Source organism: Prinia subflava, chromosome 4 (assembly GCF_021018805.1).
Source record: "Prinia subflava isolate CZ2003 ecotype Zambia chromosome 4, Cam_Psub_1.2, whole genome shotgun sequence".
In the NCBI taxonomy this organism is placed as follows: domain Eukaryota; kingdom Metazoa; phylum Chordata; class Aves; order Passeriformes; family Cisticolidae; genus Prinia; species Prinia subflava.
In genome coordinates, this window is record NC_086250.1 from 14004773 (window position 1) to 14019219 (window position 14447).

Genomic DNA, 14447 nt, shown 5'->3' on the forward strand with positions numbered 1-14447 from the left:
TTGAAATGAGAGGTACCAGATTATTTTATTTGACAAATTCTGTCAAGTTGTGTAATATAAATAAAGATGTGCTGGGAGGAGATCAAACTTATTTTCTGCTTCAGCGCAGACACGTGGATCAGTATTACCTGAAGGTTACTCTCTTACTTGTTTTGCACAAGTCAATAGCACCTGCTATACTGATTTCTTTTATGAGTAAATGGGCATAAAGTAACATCTACAAACTGAAGCAGGCAGTTAATAAAATACACAACTAGAGCCATCTAATCTAAAAGTCAGGAGCTATCAATGTTTTCAGACTGTGTCACGTGTTACACAGTCATTCCTTTTACAGCCAGTGAGTCTTTAAATTAAAAGTTTTTTATTGCTGGACAGTGTTTGAAATCAAAACTCTTGCTTCTGTCATACCAGAAAAGCTGTCAACATATTACTGTACTGTTTCTTAAAATGCATGGAGCCAGAGTACTTCTTAGTTTTGCCTAACTTTTTCTCAGGTCCAGCAATGGGAAAACTGCTTTGGAAGGGTTGTGCCATCTGACCTCATTGCAGCTGAGAGGAGACCCTGTTCAGCTGGTAGCCACAGAATCAGACTGAAATCTAACCTTCCCTTCCATTTTCAACACCACTTGTATTGGCTATGTTTGTAGCATTTGTTCTATGGTTATTTCTAGACAAATAGCTCTTCTGCAATGCTTAAACATTGCCAGCTTAACATATCTATGGGGTTTGTCCCTTACTGCCCATATTTCTTTGAACAGGAAATCTCAGCAGAGCACTGAGAAGTGTGCTATAATAATCTAATAAGGCCAGACATGGTTTGCTTGGACCTCTGGTTCTTTATTATATTTACCAAACAGTCCTCTTGCTAACCCACGTGGCAGTGGCTCATAAGGACTTGCTTTACTTTGCTTGATCTAATTGCTCAAGCAAATTGCTGAAACAAGTCATTTACAAAATGCAGGCCATTATTGGGTTTTTAGCTCATCCGGAATCCAAGACATGTAAACTGTGATTTAGAGTCTGTTTTACACTGCTATTCTGCATGTTTTGTAACAAACTGAAAATTATTAATAATTCATCTTTTCTGTTTAGTCCAAGTGTATCTGTATCAACAGCAATCACAGATCCCTCATGGCTTCCACAGTTCTTTTCCATAATTTTTGGTATTTATTGTACAATTTATACTTAGATTCCTTATCTTGAACAACAGTGTTTGCCTGACCACAGCAGGATTTTTTTTCAGTCCCTCATCTTCTACAGAGCCAGATAGATACTGTAAATTATGTTAACTCTTTTTATCTCATTTTGCACGATGGTACTGTTGCACAGCCTCCTGTACACAGAATTACACTATCCGTGGTTGTTACATTCCAGTATTGTCAGTATCATTTTACCCTGCAGGGTGGGAGAGTTTCCTGTTTTGAGAGTTTCTCCATTTGGAATTGTGCTTTTAAATTTCACTGTGATTAGTTCATTTTATTCATCTTACTTGAGACTGTTTAATTCTATTACAGAAGTGGGTCACACTCAAATTGTATATGACTCCAAGCACATCCTCTTGCAGGTTCTTGTGTTTTCTGTTCATGCAAATTACCGAAAATCTATGCAACAGTAAAAGCTCCAACCAGCAATTTTTAAATGTTATAACAATTTCTGGAACCTTAAGAGCATTTGTAACACTTCTTGCAAATGTCAGAGTCCTGTGGCAAATGTGATGCCTTCATGCTCATAAAGTACAGGACAGGAATTCAGTTAAACATCTACCTGAGGAAATGCAGGTGGGATATTTTATATATTGTGTTTTGACCAAAGCAAATTTATTTGCACCTAAGCTATGCCTTTGGTTTTTCAAGTCTAGATGTGGCCACCTCGTCTGTTCTCATCAGTAGGAAGTAGTGCTCACATTTTCTGGCTTTGAGCAGTTCTTTTGAATGTATTCAAATCCTTGACTTGTTTGGGTTTCTTATAATGACAAATCTATCAATTCTTTTGGTTGGTGTCTTCACTCCCTCAACATCAAATTTAGCCAATACTGTCAAGGTCAAATGTCAGTTTTAGTTCCAGCTCCAAAGCTGAATGCTATGAACTGGCACACTGGTGACTCTACCAAGGCAAATTGCATTGTCTCCAGGAATCCCTTCTTTCAGTTCTCTATCAAGTTGTTTGGGAATATTTCCTGTATCATGATCAGCAAGCTGATCCATCTAACCCTGGGTTTTTCTACCTACATTCATCTGTAGGATTTTCTTGTTTCAGCATCTCAGATTCTGCTAGGTTTGCAGTCATGCAAACCCAACCTGACCACATCTTCTATTACTGAACTTGCTTTATAAAATCGTCTTTTAAAGACAATTTGTGTTAGCCTAATGTTTTTTCAGGCCAGTTGATTTCAGTCAGCTGTTTTGAAATATCATATGGCTTGCATTATTTCTAATTTGAGGGCAGGGCGTACCTCAGTGCTTCAAAGCCCTTTTCCTTCTCATCAGTGCCTGCTGTGGGGAAAGTGAGGTGCCTGCCCCCTGGTAGCATGATCCAGTGTTTTGGCAGTGATTTCATCCTCCCCCTCCCTGCCTTGTGCACCTCCCTGCTGAACTTCTCTCTGTTGCCCCAGCTGGAAATACAAAATGGCACTTCCGATATCATCATCTGCTACTCACTTCAGCACACAATTATCCCTGGCCAAAGCTACATCACTTGCCTTTGTAAATGTATTAAAAGACCGACAAAGAATGACGTTTTATTATCCTTATCACAGCTCTGTCCTTCAGCTGCACATCCATGTATTTTCCTTTTGTAAGTCTGTAATTTGTACTGAGAACACATTTCAGTAAAATAGTTAGGAGTTTTAGTGCATGCCTAACAAGGCAGCCCTTCAGGGAGAGACTTCTGCGTTGTCTTATTTCGTTCCAAATTTACTGCAAATGAAGGCAATAAATCATCTCTGCACTTGTTTACTGTTTTACCTGTTCTGTTCACTCTTATCAGGTCTCTGCCAGTTTTGTCTTGTGACATACACTTTGGGATGACTTTAGGGTTTTTTCCCCATTTGCTAACAATTTCCTTAGAGAAGCATGTAATTTTACTAGCCTTGCAAATATTCATTATTCTTTGCAAAGTCAAGTGAGTTTCTTGCCGTAACCTTGCTTTGAGCCAACTAGAAATTTTACCATTAATAATTCAGTCTCTAATTAGTCTATTTGGAAATTATTCCAGCTATTAAATGCCCTCATATATGATTTGGCTTCACCATGCAGATCTGTAAGAAAATGACCTGGAGTCTCATATAGCAGCTCATTTCTTGTCTTTCCCTAGTGATATTTTTGCTTGGAGCTTTGCTTGGGAGTCTGAAACTCCCTTTTCTACTGGTGCTGAAAGGCCTGGAAGTCATGCTGTACACATACAGTAGCAGTATGGAGTTCTGGCCTGATTTTTGGTTCTAGTGTTTGCTTTCAAAAACATCAGGGATTTCTTTCATCCTCGCCTCCTCCCTCCTCACCAGTGATGGTCTGCCAGTCTGGGGGTTTCAAGTGCCATTTGCCAGTTCCACTTTTGCCACTGATGTGGGTTTCTTATGACTTCCTCTAACAGTGCTGCAGAGACATTATTTTTTGTAGCCCATCTATACTCAGAGGACCCAGGTTAGGGTTAGAAAAGCTTCAAATCTTTCCCACAGCAGAGGTGATCACCTATTCTTTCCAATGCTGGCTGCTGCAGTAAAGATAAGCAGGCAGGAAAGATGTGTGAGAGGGAATAAAAAATTAAGTTATGCAGGTGTGTTGGCACAATGTAATGTTTTATTTCAGATATGCAAGAGAGAATGTTTATTAAAGAAATAAAGAAAAACCCACTTATGTATGTTATGAGTGTGCTCTTTTTTAAATTTTAAACTGGGGAGAAATAGCTTTCAATAAGTCATTTCCAGCCTTCTCAGAAATACTTTCAAAATATTCCTTTCCTCTGTCCAGGGGTAACGCAACAAAATGCTTTCTTATCCTCGCAGCCAGAGGATGGACTGACCATTTAGACTGGGTCACCTTCTCGTGCCCCAGCTGTGCCACGCTCCATGCGGGGCTGGCGCAAGGTGCCAGCGGGGATGAGGCCACACTCTGTGCCAGTGCCATCAGCTGTCACAGCACAGCTCGCCGTGCCCTGGGGCTGATGGCCAGGCTGGCATGCCAACCCCATCAGACACTGGGGCTGCCAAGCAGGGTTTGGGAGGCTGTGCAGCAGCGCTGTCGGTGTGGCTGTGCTGCACACAGCCGATCCTCTTTCACTCCACCTCCACAGAGAGCCGTGCCTTCCCCATCCCCGAGCCGCCGTGCTGTGCTTCCTCCGCTGTGCCGGGCACACGTCAGGAGATGAGAACCGAGGCATCTGTGTGTTTGCAGCCATGGATCGTTACCAGCTGTTGAGTCATTGGACTCTCACATTTAACTCACTGTACCCTGAAAATAGCACGCAACGGCAGAAAATAAGAGTGTTTATTCTACACAACTGTGGTCCGGCCGTCTCAAAATAAATCGTTCCACTGCTGAATAATTTAACAAAAATGGAGCAATTTAATGCAGCAAGTGTAAGGCAAAGCTCCATGACTGACATCTCCTAGGCAGTTATGAAGTACCTTCATAGTAGCTGCCAAGAAGAAGCAAAGAGAAAGATAAAGGGAGAAAGTAAGAGCCATTCTCTGGAATTCATTGGGAAATATGATATGTCCCACAGGGCAACTAGGTTTTCTATTTTTCCTCAATAATTAAGGTCTCTACCCATTCTTCAAAACGTTTACTTGTGGTGACATGATCAACCACAACACTGAATTTGGAAGGTATTTCCCATGATCATACCTATTTTTTTTCATTTATACAACATTATTCTTTGAAAGAATTCAGTTTCTCATGCTTCTTCCAAAATAAAAAAGGAATAGTTTTAGAAAGTTTACATCAACTATTTTTTTCCCTATGGATAGGCAAGTGTAAGTGCACAAATGTATGCAGACAGATCTTAAACAGCAGCATGTGACCTTCAGAAAAACTGATATCTGCAGTAAGTTACTGGAACATGAACTGTGAAGCTTGGGATAAATACAGTTTTCAAAAAGGCTTAATACTTTTGGCCATTTTGAAGAGTATTTACAATTCAAAAAAGTTGGAAGACTGGAAAAAAATGAGATACCAATCATGTTTTATTCCTGTGGGAGGCACTAAATTAATGATAACTGCAGAGGAGCTTAAAATTTTGGCAAAACTCCCTACAGACCACTGTGAGAACTTATTTATGTGGATTGACCTCCAGATGGAGACAAAGGCTGGTTTGCATCGGGAGATGCCATAAATGGGTTATGAAAGTCTCTGAGACCAGCCTCAGCACAACAAAGCGATTCCCCCCTCTGCTGTGCATCCCCCACCACACACATGAACACTCTGGTTCCCACTTGTGCTTTTGGTTAAATTTTGCATTATGATTTAAAGTGATTTAAGGTTTTGAATTGGAACAAGCTTGAGTTAATGTACAATGTTAATGTGCTTTAAATGTTTAAACCTCTCAAAGGCTCTTGATTGTTTAAAACTCTCAAACACATGATGCGGGTGTTGGGGGAGGCAGAAAAGGAGGTGATGAGGATCTTTTTGGACCTGTGAGGAGAAGCAGAGCTTGGAGCAGTCACACAGCTTTGTGCCCATCAGGAAATAATGTAACAAGGCCAAGAGCATTCATATTCAGGAAATAAGAGTCAATCTGTTTCTGAAAATGTCCTTTTTTTGTTGCTTTTAAGGATTTGTCCCTCCTTATGGGGAGCAGCCAAGGAAATTTGGGTTCTTAGCTGTGGAGAAAAGCAGGCTCGGGGGAGACTTTATTCCTCTTTAGAACTACCTGACAGGAAATTGTAGCTATGAAAGGATTGGTCTCTTCTCCAAGTAACAAGCAATAGAACAAGAGGAAATGGCCTCAAATTGTACCAGGGAAAGCTTTAGATTGGATAATAGAAAAATCCTCTGCACCAAAAGGTTGGTCAAGCATTAGAACAGGCTGCCCAGAGAAGGGGTCACCATCCCTGGAGGCATTCAAGAGATGTGTAGACGTGGCACTTAGAAACATGGTTTAGTGATGGATTCAGCAGTGCTGGGTTAATGGTTGGACTTGATGATCTCAGAGATCTTTTCCAACCTAAGCAATCCTATGATTCCTGCAAAACATCTCTCCCTGCACAGTTTGTGGTGTCTCTCACAGACCTGGTTGAAGGTCATGTTCCTTGGTCCCATCTTAGGAGAGGTTTCTGGAGTCTGAAGTGTGGTTTTTCTTCTCTTATGTCTTTCAAAACTAGGATACTGGTATACATGTCCAGACGTGTGTTGTGGATACGGGTTCACTGTACAAACACATATCCAGATATGGGGCTGGAACTGGAGGTGCTTCTTCATCCAGACCAGTGAACCATTAGCAATCAGCCTTTAGCAACTCTTACCACTTGCCTTTTGAGTGCTAATTTCTTAGTTTCACTCAAAAAAGAAATATTTAGGAAATCATCCAGGCAGACATAAATCCCCTTTGCCATCTTTTGGGGTTAATATAATGCCAAGATGGCCTGTTGAGCATTTCCCAGCCAGAAAGAAGTTGCTCAGCTGGTGGCAAGACAAGGCTTAAAAGGCAGAGCTGGGGGTCTGTGTTACATCTTTACTTCTAGTACTTCTCTCTGCTCTCTGGTGCACCAACAACACATTTTGCATTTATTTATTTATGCTGGCACTTGTTTTGAAAAGGAAATAGGAGACTCTGGAAATAGGAAACATCACCCACTTTTGTAGTACAGACATCTGTGTGTCACTGCATAAAAGCAACTGAAATACTCTTTTATAATTTCATGTTATATTACTCCTCAAGGGGAATCATAACTGTCATTTGCAGCATAAATTCAAATGTAGAGTAATATCTTTTTTCTCATAAAATAATATTTTCACTAGATGCTATTTTTCTCCAGTTCCTTGGGAATATACCTGATTCTCTAGGTGAATACTGGCACACCTGGCATTGAAATATTGAGATTGAAGAGTTAACATCTCCATGAGAAAACAGGGCTGGGATATAGATGTGTTGTTTGCAAGTCAATAACCCAACTGAACTGCAGAGTGTAGCCATTTAGAAGTCTTGTTCTTTGGGGCTTTTTTTTCCCTAGAAGGGAAGGCTCAACAAGAGAATTCATTGTCAACTCCATAGTATTTGATCTCCATGGAAACATTATCAGCTGACTTCAAAGTCAACCTTCAAATGCGTTGTGGGTTGTTTTTTTTTTTCCTGTGGCTTATTTCTGATGCTCTAGATGTGCACTTGCAGACTGTGGGGGAAGAAATACCAACACAATTCCATCAGCCTTGTACCTGATCACAGGAGGGCACTGGCACTTAGGAGAAGGAGGGAAAAGGTTCTTTAATGAGGTGCAGAGATCTTATAGTCTGGAGCAAAAGACAGGGCAAGTAGTATATGCACACTTCTAAACTCATTGTTTTTCTGTCCTGGCTCAAATCTGTTTCCCTGAATTTGGTGTGCAGTAAATTAAGGAGTCAGCTCTGTCTGGCTTTTCAGCAAGAAGAACTGTTCATATTCCTCTGTGTGTTCATTTTAAGTCAGCTGTAGTGACTTGTAATTTCTCCCTCACCAGGATGGGAGCTACTGGCAGAAGCATCAGTATCTTCTAAAGTTATGAGAACAGACAACTTTAGTTGCTGTCCGTGAAGGGCATGCAATCAAGTTGCTTCTCAGGGATGTCAATAGGTCTTTGGGGGGCTGACAGAAGGTAAAAGAAAGTAGAAATAAGGCAGAGGAGACAGATCCCATAGAAATACAAAAGACTTTCCCACCCACAGCCCTGGAAAACAAGTTCTGAGTGTTTTAAAATTCAGTGGTTGTTCCATTTCCTTTAATAATGTCACTAGGTCTTTGATCTGTCACTGGCTTCTGAATTCCAATGGCAAGATGCACCAAAGCCAAAGGAAGACAATGAAAACAAAACTGGCATTTATTATTGGGCTGTTATTTTTAAAAGGAAATTTTGCTGAGTTGTTTGCATGCCTGGCATAAAAGAGGAAAGACTGCACAAGCAATAGAAGGAAGATTAATACTGGCATGATTTGCTAGACAGAAAGAAAAACACAGAGGGAATGGAGAGGAAATTTCTGTGTGTGGCAGATCTTTTTTGTTAAATGCAGAGGCTGAAGGAAGATTTAGATTCACTTTCTTGCTTCCTCAGGTTGTCAGCTTAGAAAACAACATTCCCCTTGGGCAAATCACTGCCACACTCTCTTGGTCTAATCTGCCTGGACAGAGTCCAACTGGACACTGGAAACTGCATTTAAAAAGCAACTGGACCTAGAAAAAACTATAAATGAGTCATGCCAATGTACTTGTGTGGGCTACAGAGGATGAACAGGAATTTCCTCTGCAACAGGAAAGGAGATTTCAGCATGATCCTTTAGGCCTGTACAGGGTCAGTCTAGATGTTGCTTGCATTTATGTGGATGATGTAAACTTCATAGGGGTGCCCTGCACAAAGTGCTTCTTGTCAACCAGACAAATTGCATCTTATTTTGATTTCTGCCTGTTCTATCTCAGTAACTGTATCAGCACATACAAGAAATGATTTTTCTGTTCCTAACAGGTAAACTCAGGGAAACAGTAATAGAGCCCAGAGACTTTTGCAGTAAAGATCCTGAAAGTTGTACAAGCAAGGAGTCCTTTGGTCACTTAACAAAAACTAATGGATAGGCTTTTCTCCAACACCTAAAGGGGAAAATAGCCAAATCAGGAAACCACCACCACTACCCCAAGCTCCCAATTGCTTCTTTAGTACTGCCTTCAGCAAACAAAAGGATTAAAAAGGCATGTGACTAACTATCCTTTTAGACCTGAAAGTATTCCCTCTAGAAATATTTATAGTGGCACACAGTAGGCAGTATAGAAGGCTGCACTGAATTTACTTGTGCTGTACCTGTTCTCCAGTCTCACTTGTCTTGAAGAACACCTATCAGTAGACTTTTCAGCAATTTAGGATTTCCTGCAAAAGAAAGATTACACAAATCCCCTGAGGCTCCTTCTGAGAGATGCCCAATTTTTTGACTGGAAGAAAATGGTCTTACATACTTAGAGGTGTAATGACCTCATTACTAAAAGACCAGATGCAATGTGGTGCACAGATTCCTCATGCTACAGAACATGTCCTGTGACAAGGCAAACCCAACCTGACTCCACAGGTTTCCCTTTAGCTCTGAAAAATGCCTAGGGTGGGAAGCACCTGCCTGAGATACAGCTTGATACTAAACTTACGTGTTGTCATCTAAGGCAAATCTGAGGTGTGATGGAGTCACTGGGGTTTGTTCAGACCTCCAGTGCCTCTTTTTGTTTGCTCTTTTGGCCTCTGCCTGGGTCAGGCTGTGAGCTCCACACTGCAGAGGAATAAAGAACCTGCCAGGAGCCTCTGTATGGTGCCAAGCATGGTGCTTGCCAGCACACAGATGGGATAATTTTTCTAACCTTGGATTAGAATTTTTCTTTATTTTGACAGTGAGATCCTTTCTTTCCTTTCTGCTCCAGCAAAATCGGAATAATATCACAGCACTACAACTGGTACTACTTTTGCTGTCTCTTGTGTTGTGCCTGCAAGTTCATGACCCGTTATGTTTGCTTAATGGCTATAGTCAACCCCTTTTATTATTGCTAAGTTATTTTGGTTGGGTCATGGGAATCACCATTGCTAAAGTACTCTGAAGTTTATTCACTCAGGCTTTGATCTGCAAGCTTTCTTCTCTCCCTAGTCCATGAAACCACTGTGCCTTTAGCTAAGCAGTGTTGCTTTTGCCTGACGTGCCAGCTCACAGCTTCAGAGAGTGCTTGCTCATCGCTGTAGCGTGCTGGCTGCAGCTGTGCACAGCATGGGTGTCCACTCCCCGTGCAGTCCCAAGCCCCAGGGGATACGGTCACAGAAATGTCACCGTGTGCAAATCTGCAGTGTGAGGTATGGACTGACCCTTGTATCAGCACAGCAAACTGCAGTTCAGCCCGGAGCTGCTGTAACATTGGTCCTGTGTATGAGATACTCATTTACACAAGCATAAGCATGGTCCCCATTAAGCCTCGGGGGTTGTGGCTGAGGACTCATAATCCTCTGATGCCATGAGACATTACAGCTTGTGCAGCAGCAGTCCCTAGACAGGCACACAGGGGAGGTGACAGGCAGCAGGCAAACAGTTCTGGCGTGTGCTGGGCACCTCTGGCACCTTGTGAGGCAGGAGGCCAAAGGCCAAATGCAAACCACATTCTCAGAGTGGTTATAATGCAATATCACAACAGACCCTGCAGTTTATCTAGTCCATGGTATAAGATAAAAAATGCATTAAGTCCCAACCCAGGTGAGGATGTAATCTCACAAGGACACTGCACTAAATCTCCATCACCCAGTCAGATTTATCCTTCCATCTCCGCTTTTTTCATAAGGGCAATTTTCCAGTAAACCCCTTGCTATTCTGCAGCCTATTGGTGATGCTGCAAGCTGCTTCTGCTGGAACAGTACATAATTAAGCAATAATTTATATTCTGTGCGTGTATGCACAGTGCAATAAAGTGTTCTCAAGAGCTGCGTGCTGCTGAGGCGTTTAATCCGTGCACAGAAGGAGTTTACTGCAAAGCTCTCCCTCCCTCCAAAAGCCTTTTGTCATCACTGTATTGGGAGGGAATTCGGTGTATTCTTTAATAATTTCATTTGTTTGAGATATAATTTAAATAGTTAATGCTACACACTCCACTTTAGGATCAGACCTAATTTTATTTGTTTGTTTGATGTACCTTGAAAATAGTAAAAGCTAGTAGGGCAGAGAGAAAGTAAAGATAATGTTTCACTTGTGAGATTTTTTTTTCTCCCATAGCCCTATAATAAAAGAAAGTGATGATAATTAAGTAAACTGCACTCCTTCCAAAGACATTAGTGGTCACAAGAACCTACTAGAAATACTTTAAAAGGCAGAGATTTACATTCATTTGAAAACTGTATTGTTTCAAAAGACATCTTCAAATCCATACCTTTGTGGTTCTCTTGTTATCTACTAATTTATAAGTAATATTTGACATTTCTATACGCTTTAAAAAATAACAGAAGGCAAGAAGAATCAGTTTTTGCGGTTGTTTACTTTGTACATCTGAGAGCACAGTTTGTGAGTCATTTCTATCTGCTGTGGGGAGAAGGGAGAGAATGAACATCATTCTGTCAGATGCGAAAGAAGTGATTTCCAAATCGTGAGACAAATGATCTGTAAGAGGAGGGTCTCAGAGATGGGCTTGGTGCCCAGATCATTTTAATTAGTGGCTTTCTGGATTTCCCATGCCTTCAAATTGGTGATGTCTCCTTCAGGTTCCAGTCAGACACCACCTACCTGATAATAAGGACAAGGTTTAGATGAAGGTCCTGGCAACTGTAGGGTCTGTTTGTGCCCTAGCACCATGAAGGCTCACCTTCATCTGCAGTGCATCTAAGAAAGGCACCAGTTCTTGTCTCACAAAACACTGCAGACCTTGGGAGATCCCTCAAGCTCTGTCACTGTGGAAGCTGAGCCAGGTCTGTGGGTGAAGGACGTGGCTTCTGACATGGTTCAAGGGGATACTAGTATCAGGGAAAATTCAAACAGATTTGGTATGGATGATTTGAGCCTGTTTGTGTTTAAATCAGTTTGCTCAGAAGCAGTTTTGGTCTCCCCTGGAGGTGAGGTTTTAAAAAGTGGAGGCATTGCAGACCTTCACACAGCTGAGCTGATTGGAAAGAAAGAGACATTTACAAAAAAGAAAAAATTAATTCCTTGCAGCAGAGGCCCATGGCACTGCTTGATATAATCATGCTTGAAAACAGCTACAGCAAAAGGCTCTGACTCATAATCCACATGGTATTAGGCTTTGACCAACACTAATATTACCTTTCCCTGCCATCCATCTTCAGATGATGTCTGCTCCTGCAGCAAGGATGGCAGGACCCAAATCTTACATACATATATAGCAAATAAGTTCATCTCTGTCCTAAAAAACCCTTCCAATCTAAATGAAAGGGACATTCAGTGTAATGTTTAATATTATTCTGTAATATATAAGAAATACAGGCACAAGATAACCAAGAGGTATTTAACAGCTCAGGTTCTCAAACCACTGATGATCATCAGCCTATTAGCAGGACAGGCACTGTCAGCACCAGGCCAAGATGAAGGGAGGCTACCTGACGAGGAGTCAGGATGGAGGTTTGACTACCTGTCAAACAGCAGTTTCTGTGGCACAGACACAGCTTTATGTGAAATTTCATCTCACCTGATTGAAGCATTTTGAAATGACACGTGAATGACCTGTCAAAAATCCACTGTTGCCTTGTCTCATTCATTAGGTGTCACACAGGAGGATAATGTGTAAATCCCAGCACAAAGAACTTTGTGAGTTCTGCTACCCCCAGCTGCTGAAGGAGATGGCCTTTATCTGTGCAGCTCATGTAGCAGCAAAGTCTAATCGCCACCTGTCATTCACATTTCGTGTGTCAGGGCTATGGCTGGACCACCAGCCTTCAGGTCTGGCCATCTACTTGGACCACAGCTATGGGGAGTGTTTTGCACAAAGAAATTAAAGTTTGTATCAGTGCAGTTTCCAGGGGAGCTGAGGAATTAGTGCACATGTAGGAGGATAGCTCACTGACAGCAAATATTTGAGAGGAAGCTGCATAAGGGTTCAGTGTGACTTCTGGGGAGAAAAAGGACCATAGGGTTGGGAATGGTCTGCTGGCTGTCTGCAGCACTGTGTCTGTAGTGCAGAGTGTCACGGGCAGGAGTGACAGCCTCCCTCCTACTGCTGCCTCAGCTCCATGTCTTACCTGGACTAGCAGAGGCTTCATTCCCATGGGCAAGCTCAGATTCTGCATCCTTTTACCCATGATTCTTTCACTGCAATGGCCAACAGCTGTGCAATTCGCAAGGATGATCTTTTGTGTTATGATTGCCAGTTCATGAGGAAAAGCTATTGAATGAGGTAGGAACCTTACTTGGTTTTCATCAGCAGCCTTCCTGGTGAGAGGCCAGATTAACGATGAGCAGGAACTTCCTTGCTTGGCTGAACACAAGCAACACATAGGACTCATAAAATGGCCATAATGATTTTTCTGGATGGTGTAAAATGGCATTTTTTGTGCCTGCAATGAACAGCGCTAAAGACACAGATAACTCTGTGTTGTACAAGACATCCTGCAGAAGCACAGGGGGGTGACAGGCTGAGGACCATTCTCTGTTCTCTGTGACATTGTGCATGGCAGTCATTCTTTGTCATCATGGGTTAGCACGTTCTCCAGAAAGGGGGCAGGCTTTTTTTAGAGAAGCTTGTGATTTGGTTAGTTCTCTAGTGTTGCTCTTCTTTGCTATTCCTTTGTTAAGGGGCAGGACACCCTTGGCAAAGGTGGAGTGCCAGTATATTGGGGGCACTGTTCAAATACAAAGAGTAAGCAGCACTCATTGCACTGAAAAGCTTGTGATCAAAACAGCCAAGACAAAGCATGAAAGGACGGGGGACTATTTGAAATCTAAAGTTATTTCCTTCCCTTTTGACCCTAGCAAATGCAGCTTCAGTCTGGCCACACAGATTTTCCCACCCACCTCTCTTAACAGTCATGTTTTGAGGTAGCTGAAATTACCATGTTCTTACTAGCAAAGAAAGGCCTTCCCTGTCATTTTCTAACCACAACCATTTGAAATGAGCCACAAAACTCAGTTCAGAGCACAGTGCCCTTGAGGCATCTTTTTTTCCCCTGATCCCACAATGTACTAGTCATTCTGACACTGAACACAAGGAACAACCGCATTCTTGTCAGACATCTTCATATTACTGAATAACCCACATAACATAGTAAAACATGGAAAGAACATGTGGTTTCTAGTCAAACACCCTGATTTTTGACTAATAGATTGTGGAAGGGAGATCTCCCACTTATCCTACTCTGTGCTTTGAAGTAGTATAGGATGACTCCAGAGCCTGGGATCTCACAAGGCTTTTGCAAGAATCCAGATCACTGATTGCAGACTGGTGGTGCTGGTAGGAGGCAAGAAGGCTGTTTTGAATGAAATAGGCATAGTATTTACTGCAGCAGCTCACTGGTCCTCACTGGTACCCAGTGGCACTCTCATAATATGAGCATTTATGAATATCCTGGGCCATCTGGCAGCTCTAACATGGCATTTAGGGGAGGCACCTGACCTTTACAGCAGAGACTATCTGCAAGTGACTTTCCAAAATATAGTGGAGAAAAGACCATCCAAACAGGCATAGCAGTGATCAGAAGAGGGAACAGAGAGAGGACCTTAACAGTGATCTCACAGCAGGTCCATGATAGAGATTTGTAGATTTAATGCCTGTGTGAGGTTCCTACTAAATAAGGAGGTGGGTATTGTGGAAAGTTC

At 42.0% G+C, this 14447-nt stretch overlaps 1 protein-coding gene across 3 annotated transcripts in view; it reads left to right on the forward strand.

Annotated features, from left to right (window-relative positions):
• LOC134549715 (transmembrane protein 178B) overlaps positions 1-14447 on the forward strand; it is a 273157-nt gene that overhangs the window by 189050 nt on the left and 69660 nt on the right. The gene's annotated exons all lie outside the window — the stretch shown is intronic.